Below are 12,308 nucleotides of genomic sequence, written 5' to 3' on the forward strand. Positions count from 1 at the left end.
ATACAGGTTAGGTTCCTCCTTACCCGATCTCGATCCTCAGGATATGGGGTTAAAAGAAAGGCTCCAGATAGTGTATTATCATTTTAAAAGTTTATTCATCAAATATTCATAAAAATCGGAGCGAAGAAAGACTCAAACTCCAAGTTTGAAGGCAAAGAAACCACTTACAAACACCTCCTAGCACTCTATATGTTAAACTGTGAGCTTGATTGATAGCTTGGGCAGATACTTTTTATGTAGACGCTATATAAACCTGCAGTTGATTTCCCGTTGTGTACCTGCAACACCTATACCTCACAGTCCTGGAAATAAGCATGCTGTAGAAAGAAAGGATAAACAACAAGCTAACAGATTTACAGGCAGCAGAAGGCTGCATTTACTATTTACCTATAACACAGATTTAAGCCCCGTACACACGTACCGATCGTCGGCCGACCGATCGACCGTCTTTTGTCCTCGGGCTGTCCTGTCCGCTGAAAAGTGCAAAAGACTGTACACTAATTTTTTCTGCCGACTGCAGAAGTGATGTCATGTGATGGTTAACTTTCCCTGTGTTTTTTCTTTTCTGAGCATGCCCAGTCTTGCAAATCTGCTGTCTGTCGGCCGAATTCTGTACTGACTGGCGAACAATCGCCCGTTCTGGTGTCGGCATACAAAAATTTTAATGCTTGCACGACAGATTCTGTTCTGCCGAAAGTGCGCTGTCGGCTGTTGGAAGCATCATACTTCAACATATTGGACTAGGTGGGACTTTAGATGAGACCCAAGCTGGTGTTGCCCGGCGTCTCCATCCCTATAACAAAGAAAAAAAGAGGTTTGAAGGATTGTAAGAGGTTCATGAAAGTCAGCCAGCCCCCAGTCTGATGTACTCACCCTCCAGTCTGTCACCAACCAAATAAAACCTGTCTCCTGGTATAAAGAACAGGGGTTTAGTTGACACACATTTGCAAACGCATGTGAAAGCTGCAGAGCCACTTCACGGCACCCTGTTTAAATCTGCAGTCCTACACTCTTAATTTAGTGTCCTCACACTGGAGGCACATGGCCGCTAATGGGTGGATGGGGGAACAGGTGAGAGGGAGACAGCCAACCTCCCCCAACCCCTCCCCATGCACGACTGGCTGTTGTCTCAAAGACTCAAATAATTAGGTTATAACCATGGTGCAAACTGGATGAGACCAGCTGAAAAGCATTACACCTCCATCCTCTTGGTGGATGCAGTATATAGATAAGAAGGGATTTTATGTATGGGGCATGGCCTGTAAAGCTCACTGCCTTTGAAATCCCTAATTTCCTTTGGGACTTTATGTGAGACAAGCAGGTCATGCTATTGGTCTCCATCCCTGTATACGGAAAACACTAAGGTCAAATCAAAACTGCATCCACCAAAAACGCACGAAAATTGCACGGTGGGACTTTATATGAGGCACCAAGCTGTAAGCAAGGCATCTCCATCCCTGGTTGCTTCAACATATTGGACTAGGTGGGACTTTAGATGAGACCCAAGCTGGTGTTGCCCGGCGTCTCCATCCCTATAACAAAGAAAAAAAGAGGTTTGAAGGATTGTAAGAGGTTCATGAAAGTCAGCCAGCCCCCAGTCTGATGTACTCACCCTCCAGTCTGTCACCAACCAAATAAAACCTGTCTCCTGGTATAAAGAACAGGGGTTTAGTTGACACACATTTGCAAACGCATGTGAAAGCTGCAGAGCCACTTCACGGCACCCTGTTTAAATCTGCAGTCCTACACTCTTAATTTAGTGTCCTCACACTGGAGGCACATGGCCGCTAATGGGTGGATGGGGGAACAGGTGAGAGGGAGACAGCCAACCTCCCCCAACCCCTCCCCATGCACGACTGGCTGTTGTCTCAAAGACTCAAATAATTAGGTTATAACCATGGTGCAAACTGGATGAGACCAGCTGAAAAGCATTACACCTCCATCCTCTTGGTGGATGCAGTATATAGATAAGAAGGGATTTTATGTATGGGGCATGGCCTGTAAAGCTCACTGCCTTTGAAATCCCTAATTTCCTTTGGGACTTTATGTGAGACAAGCAGGTCATGCTATTGGTCTCCATCCCTGTATACGGAAAACACTAAGGTCAAATCAAAACTGCATCCACCAAAAACGCACGAAAATTGCACGGTGGGACTTTATATGAGGCACCAAGCTGTAAGCAAGGCATCTCCATCCCTGGTTGCTTCAACATATTGGACTAGGTGGGACTTTAGATGAGACCCAAGCTGGTGTTGCCCGGCGTCTCCATCCCTATAAAAAAAAAAAAAAGAGGTTTGAAGGATTGTAAGAGGTGCATGAAAGTCAGCCAGCCCCCAATCTGATGTACTCACCCTCCAGTCTGTCACCAACCAAATAAAACCTGTCTCCTGGTATAAAGAACAGGGGTTTAGTTGACACACATTTGCAAACGCATGTGAAAGCTGCAGAGCCACTTCACGGCACCCTGTTTAAGTGCGCTGTCGGCTGTCGGAAGCATCATACTAACAGGCCGAAAATCGGGCCTTAAGTCTTATTAAAAGTGGAAGTATAATGGTCTTTTAAAACAGAAAAAAAAAGAAGGAACCCAAGTTTTGAGGAAATTGATGGTCCAGGCCCAGCCATTTTCCCACCCTCCTCTAATATTTTTGTATGTTTTATATTTTTACATTACCATTTACAGATACGCTTTTTAGTAACTTAGTGCTTATAAATGCATAATAAATAGTTTTATAATTGTATGTCTTGTTGTGTTACTAACTATTATTATTCAATTATTGGTAATGCGAAAAAGAGAATCTAAAATATTAGGGATAATAGGCTACTTTGTGTTAAGCGGTGATGATAAAATTCTTCTACTTTCTCCACATTCTACTACCTACAAATCACTCTCCTTCATGGGGTCATTTCTTCAAAGAAAAAAAAGGAAAATATGGGGGAATGATAACAAAATTCACATAATTTTAGGACATTGTAATAGAATCTCACCAAACCAACCTATTAGGACTTTAATGGAATGGTACCAAACTGAATACTCTTGTATAAAAAAATATACATTTTTCTCAATCATTTAGGCCTCATGCACACTGGACGTTTTTACAGCTGCTGTTAGCAGCGTCAGACGTTTTTTTTTGCAGCTGCAGAACGCCCATCCATGTTATTCTATGGCCTCATGCACACATAGAGCTTTTAGGAGCTCCAAGTGGCATAGGCGTTTTACAGCTCCAAAAAAAACCCAGGAACTGTGGGTTCAGGAGCTCCAGCGTCAAGCTGCAAAAAACGTCTAACGCTGCTAAAGGCTCCATAAGGCTCCATAACGTTGTTGAACGTGCGTTAAGCCACGTTATACGTTTTTTTTCTTCCATTCAAAATCAATGGCTCCCTACGGGAGCCTATTGATTTGAATGGAAGTCACACCGCAGGTCGGATCAGGGTGATCCGACTTGCGGTGCGACCTGCACTGTGAGAATCTTGAGGGGGAACTCCACGCCAAAATGGGGAAAAAAAACGGCGTGGGGTTCCCCCCCAGGGTTCCAAACCAGGCCCTTCGGGTCTGGTATGGAATTTGAGGGTAGCCCCACGCCGAAAAAACGGCGTGGGGTCCCCCCCAAAATCCATACCAGACCCTTATCTGAGCATGCAGTCCGGCATGCCAGGAAAGGGGAGGGGACGAGCGAGCGGCCCCACCTTCCCTGGATCATACCAGGCCACACGCCCTCAACATGGGGGGGGGTGTGGGTGCTTTGGGGCAGGGATGACGTCATCTGTGACACAAGGGGGCGTGGTCTCCCGATGACGTCATCTGGCGGCCACGCCCCTAATGGCTATATAATAAGCTGCAGAGACCAGAGGCCGGCATAATCGCTGGAGACGTCGTCGTCGGAGGACCGGAGGAAGAAGGACAGCCGACAGCCGACAGCCGAAGAGCAGAAGACCGGAGAGGAGAAGACAAGAAGATTGGACAGCAGAAGGGCGGACAGCAGAAGACCCTCAGAGAGGAGAAGACAGCAGAAGACCCCCGGAGAGGAGAAGACAAGAAGGGCGGACAGCAAAAGAGCAGAAGATCCTCGGAGAGAAGACAGCAGAAGACCCCCGGAGAGGAGAAGACAAGAAGGGCGGACAGCAAAAGAGCAGAAGACCCTCGGAGAGGAGAAGACAGCAGAAGACCCCCGGAGAGGACAAGAGCCGGATGAAGATTTTTAATAAATTTTCCAAAACGTCTCCTGTCGTTATTTCCATACACTGCATTTTATGGGGTGAATGAGTAGGGGTACAGTGTACCCAATACCCATTCACATAGGGAGGGGGTGCGGGATCTGGGGGGGCCCCCTTGTTAAAGGGGGCTTCCAGATTCCAATGAGCCCCCTGCCCGCAGACCCCCACAACCACCGGCCAGGGTTGTGGGGATGAGGCCCTTGTCCTCATCAACATGGGGGCAAGGTGCTTTGAGGTGCGGGGTGCAGAGCCCCCCCTGCCCCAAAGCACCCACACCCCCCCCATGTTGAGGGCGTGTGGCCTGGTATGATCCAGGGGGGGTGGGGCCGCTCGCTCGTCCCCTCCCCTTTCCTGGCATGCCGGACTGCATGCTCGGATAAGGGTCTGGTATGGATTCTGGGGGGGACCCCACGCCATTTTTTTGGCGTGGGGCTACCCTCAAATTCCATACCAGACCCGAAGGGCCTGGTTTGGAACCTGGGGGGGAACCCCACGCCGTTTTTTTCCCCATTTTGGCGTGGAGTTCCCCCTCAAGATTCTCACAGTGCAGGTCGCACCGCAAGTCGGATCACCCTGATCCGACCTGCGGTGTGACTTCCATTCAAATCAATAGGCTCCCATAGGGAACCATTGATTTTGAATGGAGGCAGAAAAAACGCTGCTAACAGCTACTGTGGCCAAACGTGCAATAACGTTAGTAGAAAAAGCTACTGAAAGCACGTTTTTACAGCTGCTGTTTCCCGGCGTTATGTAAACAGCTTTGGAGCACGTTTTTATGACGCCCTGTGTGCATGGAGCCATAAAAACAAATGTTAAAAAGGAATGCCATTGCACATATTGTTGACAAATTTGACAATACACATTTCTCATACAGGGATATCACCCATGATGTACATAGATAGTTCCAACTATTGGTTACAATCAAAAGGATGGGGTCTTCACTTCCAATGCATTTCACTAGTCAAAGCCTCAAAGTAGTCCCACCATGTAAATAATCGGTCAAATAAATAAAAGTGGGCTCACACAATATCTCAATGTACACTAAATGTAACCAGGGGTGTCCACTAGCATTCCCAAATTTTAGGTCACAAAGACAAATATATGAATACATTTTGTTGAAAAAACAAAAAACAAAACAAAAGAAGAGTAAAAGGGGATATTTTTTGGTGCTGAAAACCTCCCCATGGAAAGCACATAAAGAGACATATTTCTAAAAATAAGAATTTTATTACAAAAATAAATCATTAAAAAGTTTTGGGGTTTTTGGGATTGATAATAAAATTCTTGTTTTTGTAAATATGTCTCTTTAAGTGCCTTCTGTTGGGATGTTTCAGCATCATTCAAAATCCCATTTCCCTCTCCTTTTTTCTGCATATTACTGGTAAGAGGAGGTGTATAGTTCAGTTGGACCCATTATTCTCTTTTGCCCTATGTATGCTGTACATTTTGTCCTCCATTGTGCACATACCCAGTGTTCTTAAGATTTTGCCTACTTCCAAACAATTTCAACATATAAAAGTTATGATCCTACTACCTTTTATGGTCCCTCATTGCTCTGAGATGCCAAAATAACATGGCCATGCAACCTCGTGATGCCATGGCAAGTGTCACCCATATCTATCCGGAAGTGCTTAGTTGGCTACTGGGTAAACATGTTCAACCTGGCAACTCAAAGATGAAAACAGACAGGGTATAGTAGAAGGCTAGATGTAAACATGATCTGGATTCCTTCCTATGTACAGTTGCAAATGTAACAGAATTTTTCTGCTACATCAAACATATACACATATATTATGGTCAAACATACAATTATGTGCTAACAAATAGCCAGATACATCTCTTCCATGAGCATGTATAATATATACAAATAATGTGCAAAAATAGGGAATATTCACAAAAATAAGAAAAGCAGAGCTATTGCAAAAATGCACAATCCTTAAAGTATAAATAAAGCATTTTTTTTTTAGTTTTGGATAACGTAGAGAGAGAATTAGAACCCCTGTCAGTTTTTATTGCTCCAAAACGATATGGTGTATAAAACACCTTTCTCCTGGGCTCAAAATCCAAGCTCCCCGACCACTCTTCTCACGGGACTCACATTTGACATCTCGGATGGCTAAGGTCTTGCTGCCCTAAAGGACTGGGGTAGTCCAACAGTACTGTAAACAAAAAACACAAAGAAGGGCGCACCGACCTAGCGCATTATCCTCAATAATTTGGCCCTCCGAGGAAGAGGCGAAGCCTCAAAACACATCAGCCGTCATCCAAACAGGACTATGGACAATTATATGGACTACTCCTGACACTCAAGCAATTGAGTCTGATATGATCATTTTTCACCTCTGTTTGTGAGTAGCCATTTTTATGTTATATTAATAAAGCCAAATTATTGAGGATAATGCAATAGGCCCGTGCGCCCTTCTTTGTGTTTTTTGTTTACAGTTTTTATTGCTGTCTGTGCCTCTTTTAAGGAGACACACCCTCTCCATTTGTCCTGTTTACCATTATCACTGAAAGTTAAAGAAAAGAAAATCCTTAATGTTGGGCTATCCCCAGAAGATTAACCACTTAAGCCCCAGAAGATTTTACCCCGTTCCTGGCCAGGCCCTATTTTGCGATTCGGACAATTGCGCGGTCGTGCGACGCTGTCCACAAATGAATTTTTTTTTTTTTTTAATTATATATTTTTTTATTTTGGTTTGCACAAACAATAAAGCACATTACATAAACATCACAGTGTCACAAAAAGTAAAAAAATCAACAAGACAAGCAAGCAAACAGTACATAACTGCAAAGAATAAAAAGATAATCCATCAAAATACAGTAGCATACAAACGTATACAGTACACATCTCAGGGGAGGAAGAGCGGGATCAGAGGGAGGGCAAAGTATAAGAATCCCAAGCTTCCCAGACAGCATTAAACTTAGTCATCTCGTCATGCACCCTGGCTGTCAAGGACTCCATTTCCCGGATGTTCTTAGACCAATTTTAAGAAAAGGGCCTTGTCCGGGGGAGCCTGCTGCAACCAGCATAAAGGAATGGCCCTCTTAGCAGCCAACAGGAGGAAGGAGATCAGCCTGGATGCCAGTTTAGGGACCCTAGGGAATGGTAAATCTAATAAACAATGCAAGGGGTCCAATGGCAAATCTAAACCCACCACAGCTTGGAGCGTTTCCAAAATCATAGACCAAAAAGGACTCACAAGGGAGCACGACCAAAAGATATGGTAAAGAGAGCCTCTAGCCTCCCTGCACCGCCAGCACAAGGCAGAACAAGAAGGATTCATCTTGTGGAGACGCTCTGGGGTCTTATACCAAAGGAGGAGAATCTTGAGAGCGGTCTCTCTCTGCACCACGCAACGGGATGATTTGCAAGTGGACGTCCAGATTCTGCTCAACATAGGTAATGTGATCGGTCGACCCAGTATCTCTGACCACCTACGCATATAGAAATGGGAGTCCTCAGTAAGCGGGACAGCATCATGCAAAATTGTGTAAATCGAAGACACCAAATGACCCTGATGGGGACCCCGGCCACACAATAATTCAAAGGCCGTGGGCCTTTCCAGGGCCAACGATGGCGTCAGTGTCCTGAAAAAATCACGGACCTGGAGATAAAAATAAAAGGATTGTTTTGGTAAGGAAAATTTGTCACGAAGCTTCTCAAAGGTGAAAAAAGTACGAGACACTGGGTGGACCAGGTTGCGCAGCTGGAAAAGTGGAGGCTGAGTCCAAGTCCATAAGCGGCCCACCCGCAGACCATCAGGGAGCAATGGATTGAACAACACCGTGGTGAGGGGAGGGCATGGCGAAGAGAGAGAGTAGAGACCCAAACATTTGCGCCAGGCCCCATGGTGACCAACATTGAATCCAAACACATGCCCCGTAGGACACCGTCTGTATGCAAGGTCGGCGACCATAACATCGAGCAGGGATGCATCGGATAAATCGCCCCCCTCTCAATCTCCGACCACCGATTGGGGGCCAACCAAGAAGACCAGGAGGCCACCACTCGGAGATGAGAAGCGTAGTAATATTTAACAATATCCGGAGCACCCAATCCCCCCCACCTCCGGGGAGCATACACCACCGAAGAAGCTGCCCTGTGTGCCTTCTTGTTCCATATAAACCTTAAAAAGGAACGTTGTAAAAGTTTGAGTTGAGGCATCGGGACTGCTACCGGGAGGGTATCAAACAAATAGAGCAATTTTGGCAAAATAGACATTTTTAATACATTAATACGGCCTAACAAGGACAAAGGTAATGCGGTCCATTGCTGGAGGGATATGGATATCTCACGGAATAGGGGAACATAATTAGCCATATAAAGCTGTGGGTGGGAAGGGGTCAAATGTACCCCCAAGTACTTAAGCGACCGCACGCACCACCTATAAGGGTAATTATGTTGTAACTGGAACATGAGATCCAGGGAAATGTGAAGGGGCATGAGGTAGAAGCATTTACCTTGTACCCAGAAATGGCACTAAAAGAGTCCAAGAGAGCATGTAGCGAGGGCAAAGAGACTAGCGGATTCGTCAGTGTCAACAATATGTCGTCTGCAAATAAGGAAAGCTTATACTCTCTATGTCGCATGGTGACCCCAGCAATATCAGGGTGGGAGCGGATAGCCTCAGCCAACGGCTCCAGACACAATATGAACAGCAGGGGGGATAGAGGACAACCCTGCCGAGTACCATTGGACATGGGGAACACAGGCGACATAAAGGCAGACGACATACGGACCTGAGCCATGGCAGGAGAATAGAGGGCTTCTAGGGCGCTATAGAAGGGACCCTTTAAACCAAACTTCTGAAGTGTGGAGAAAAGGTGGGCCAACTCAGCCTATCAAAAGCTTTCTGGGCATCCAAGCTGAGAACAAGAGCTGGGCGTGGAAACCTATTCAAAAGAGAGAAATCAAATCTTCCGTTCGCCTGGTATTATCCCCTGCATGATGAGAAAGAGTTGTTTTAATCTATCAACTTTTAATATTGTCCTTCCGATTGATCATGTGTGTCTAGTGCTACTGGTATGGCCCCTGGTGATTATTGTTCCCCGTTGTGCGCCAGCTATTTATTTATGATGAGAAAGAGCAAATCCCACCTGATCCCTATCAATCAATTTGGGCAGAACACCTGCCAGACGATTAGCTAAAATCTTAGTAAATATTTTGTAGTCGGAATTAAGAAGAGCAATCGGTCTGTAGTTATCTGGGATTGAGGTGTCCTTACCCGGTTTAGGGATGACAGAAATATAGGAGTGGAGGAAATGAGAATGGGGTGTCTTGCCCTCCAACAAAGAAGCATAAAGATCTAAAAGGCGCGGGGCCAAAATCGGTAGAAATGTTTTGTAATAAAATGTATGGGAGGCGGTCCGGGCCCGGGGCCTTTCCGAGAGGGTGGATCTTTGATCGTGGCAGCCAACTCCTCCATGGAGATGTCGGCGTTCAGCTTATCAAGATCAGCTCTAGAGAGACTGGGGATGTCCAAGTCCTGAAAGAAACTCTCAAACTTATCAGCAGAGAAATGAAAGCGATTTTCAGGAGTCAGACAGTTATACAGGTTGCTATAAAATTTCCCAAATACTTCAGCCATGGTATAAGGGCAGTGGGTGGGGCTACCGTCAGGCTGCATCAGGAGATCCGGAACCGATTGGAGCAGTTTAGGTTTAAGCCTATTAACTAACATTCTGTGAGGTTTATTGGAATACTCGTAAAATCTTTGCCGGGCCCACATCAAGGACTTAACCATCTTGGACATGTCCAGAGCCTTGATGCGATCTCGGAGATTGAGCACCTGGCGGAGATTGGCAATTGACGGGGAAGCTTGCAGCCGTCCCTCAGCCACCCGAAGGTCGGCCTGGAGCCAACTGCGCATACTCTCAGCATCCTTCTTCAAGCGGGAACCTTCAGCGACACATATGCCCCTGAAGAAAGCTTTGTGAGCCTCCCACATAGTAGATACCTCGGACACAGAACCCTCATTAAGTGCAAAGTATTCCTGCAGGCCCTCCTCCAACCGATTCCGAACTATCGGAATCTGAAGGAGTCTATCATTCAAGCTCCAGTGACAAGCCTTAGGAGGGGCCCCCGCCAAGGAGACATCAAAAACAATGGGAGCATGGTCAGACCAGGAGATAGGAAGGATCTTCGACTGAACCACGCAGGAAATCAGCGGTGCCGAGATGAAAAAATGTTCCAATCTCGAGTGCATCTTATGAGCAGCTGAATAAAAAGAAAATTGCCTGTGTGTAGGGTGTTTAATGCGCCATGAATCAAAAAGCTTAAATGTACGTATACACCTGCGAAAAGATTTAGCCCGACTCAGCTGCCTGCAGGAGGGAGAATCCCGATGCAAGGATTGTCTATCCCTATAAGGTGACATTATAAGGTTGAAATCACCCCCCACCACCATGAAGGGCTGAGAAAAATGGGTAGTGGCCGTTAGGGTCTTTTCCAAAAACGCCAATTGACCATTACTGGGAACATAGAGATTAATCAGGGTAAAGGATGTAGATAGATAACCACAGACCAGAGCTATGTATCTCCCATGAGGGTCCAGGAAGGAATCACTGACCCTAATGGGGCAGGATTTCTGAATCAGGACGGCAACCCCCGCTTTACCAGTCTTCTCCGAAGCAACATATGCAGTGGGGAAATATTGTGCTGCAAACTTAAATGATCCACCAGGATGGAAGTGCGTCTCCTGCACTAAAATCACATCCGCCCCGGAGGACCGAAAAGCCTTGAGCGCTAACCAGCGCTTCTGTATCGAATTCAAACCCTTGACATTGTAAGACATAAACTTTAAAGCCATGGCAATACGTAGGGCAAACAGACAGCGTATGCATATACAAGACTACCTCTCACTGTGGCATAGTTTTCAATAATTACATTAGAGAAAAGCCTCAATGCAGTCTGTACTCTATCTAGAGATAGAACACAGAGGCACCATTCCACATGGGTGAAAAAAAGTGGTCGGATCCAGGACAAAAAAGATCCAACATAGCAAGAAAAAAACTGAAAAAAAAAAAAACTGAAAAATTAAACAGAACAGTCTAGTAGAACAGCTGTGGTCAATCTGCATATTCAGAAAAAACCCTGTAGGATTGTAGAATCCCAGGGAACCCAGGGCAATGCCCACGGGCTGTAAGGGCGACACAGGAGCCTCCAGGATACAGTACTCCTACTGGGGTGGGCAACCCGTCAACTCTCCAGCGAAAATAAAGATAAAAACCAACTAGGCATCAAGAACTGGAAAAACAATCGCCCCATGGGGGGGGAAAACTGAACCAGTCCAGCCGGACCGGTCAAAGAAAAGCACTGGCCAGGCAGCCTTTTCCAAGCAGTCCATCCACAGGAGACAGGGGGAGGCCGGTAGAACAAATTACCACGTTGATCCAGCCGGGACATCAGGGCGGAGGGCCTCTGGCGCTGAGGAGTAGCCTGGGACCGGCATTGCGGAGTCTTGGCAGGGGTCCAAATACGGCCAGGGGTTGCTGGGAGCGGGCGACCAGAAGGCTGCTGATGAGCAAGGACATCCTCCTCTGGAAGTGGCGGGAGTCCCAAACCTCTAATAAAGGATTCCGCTTCATGCATTTCCTGCATGGCATGCTGAACGCCATCTTTGGTGACCACTAGGCGGAACGGGAAACCCCAGTAATAAGGGATCCTGTGCTTCTGAAAATGTAATGTCACAACACGGAGGGCCCTCCGCTTATTTAGAGTGATGGGGGAGAGATCATTAAAAATGTGAATTTTCGCCCCTTTATACTCCACCTGAGACTTGTTACGGGTCACCAGATTGAGTGCCTGCTTACTATCGTAATAGTGGAATCGGACAATTACATCCCGTGGTCTCCCTCCAGAAGGTGGTTTAGGGCCCAAAGACCTATGAGCCCTGTCCAGTCTCCAGTCAATGTCCACAATATTGGGGGCCAGATGGTTAAAAAGGCCCAACATAAAAGATCGCAGGTTGTTGTCCCCCACCGTCTCAGGGATACCCCTGAAACGCAAGTTCTGGCGCCGTTCTCGGTTCTCAAGATCTTCCTGTTGTAATTGCAGCTGAGATACAGAGTGTTTCAAATAAGAATGTTCCTCT

This window comes from Pelophylax lessonae, assembly GCF_965119305.1.
Source record: "Pelophylax lessonae genome assembly, chromosome: 1".
NCBI classification, from domain to species: Eukaryota; Metazoa; Chordata; class Amphibia; order Anura; family Ranidae; genus Pelophylax; species Pelophylax lessonae.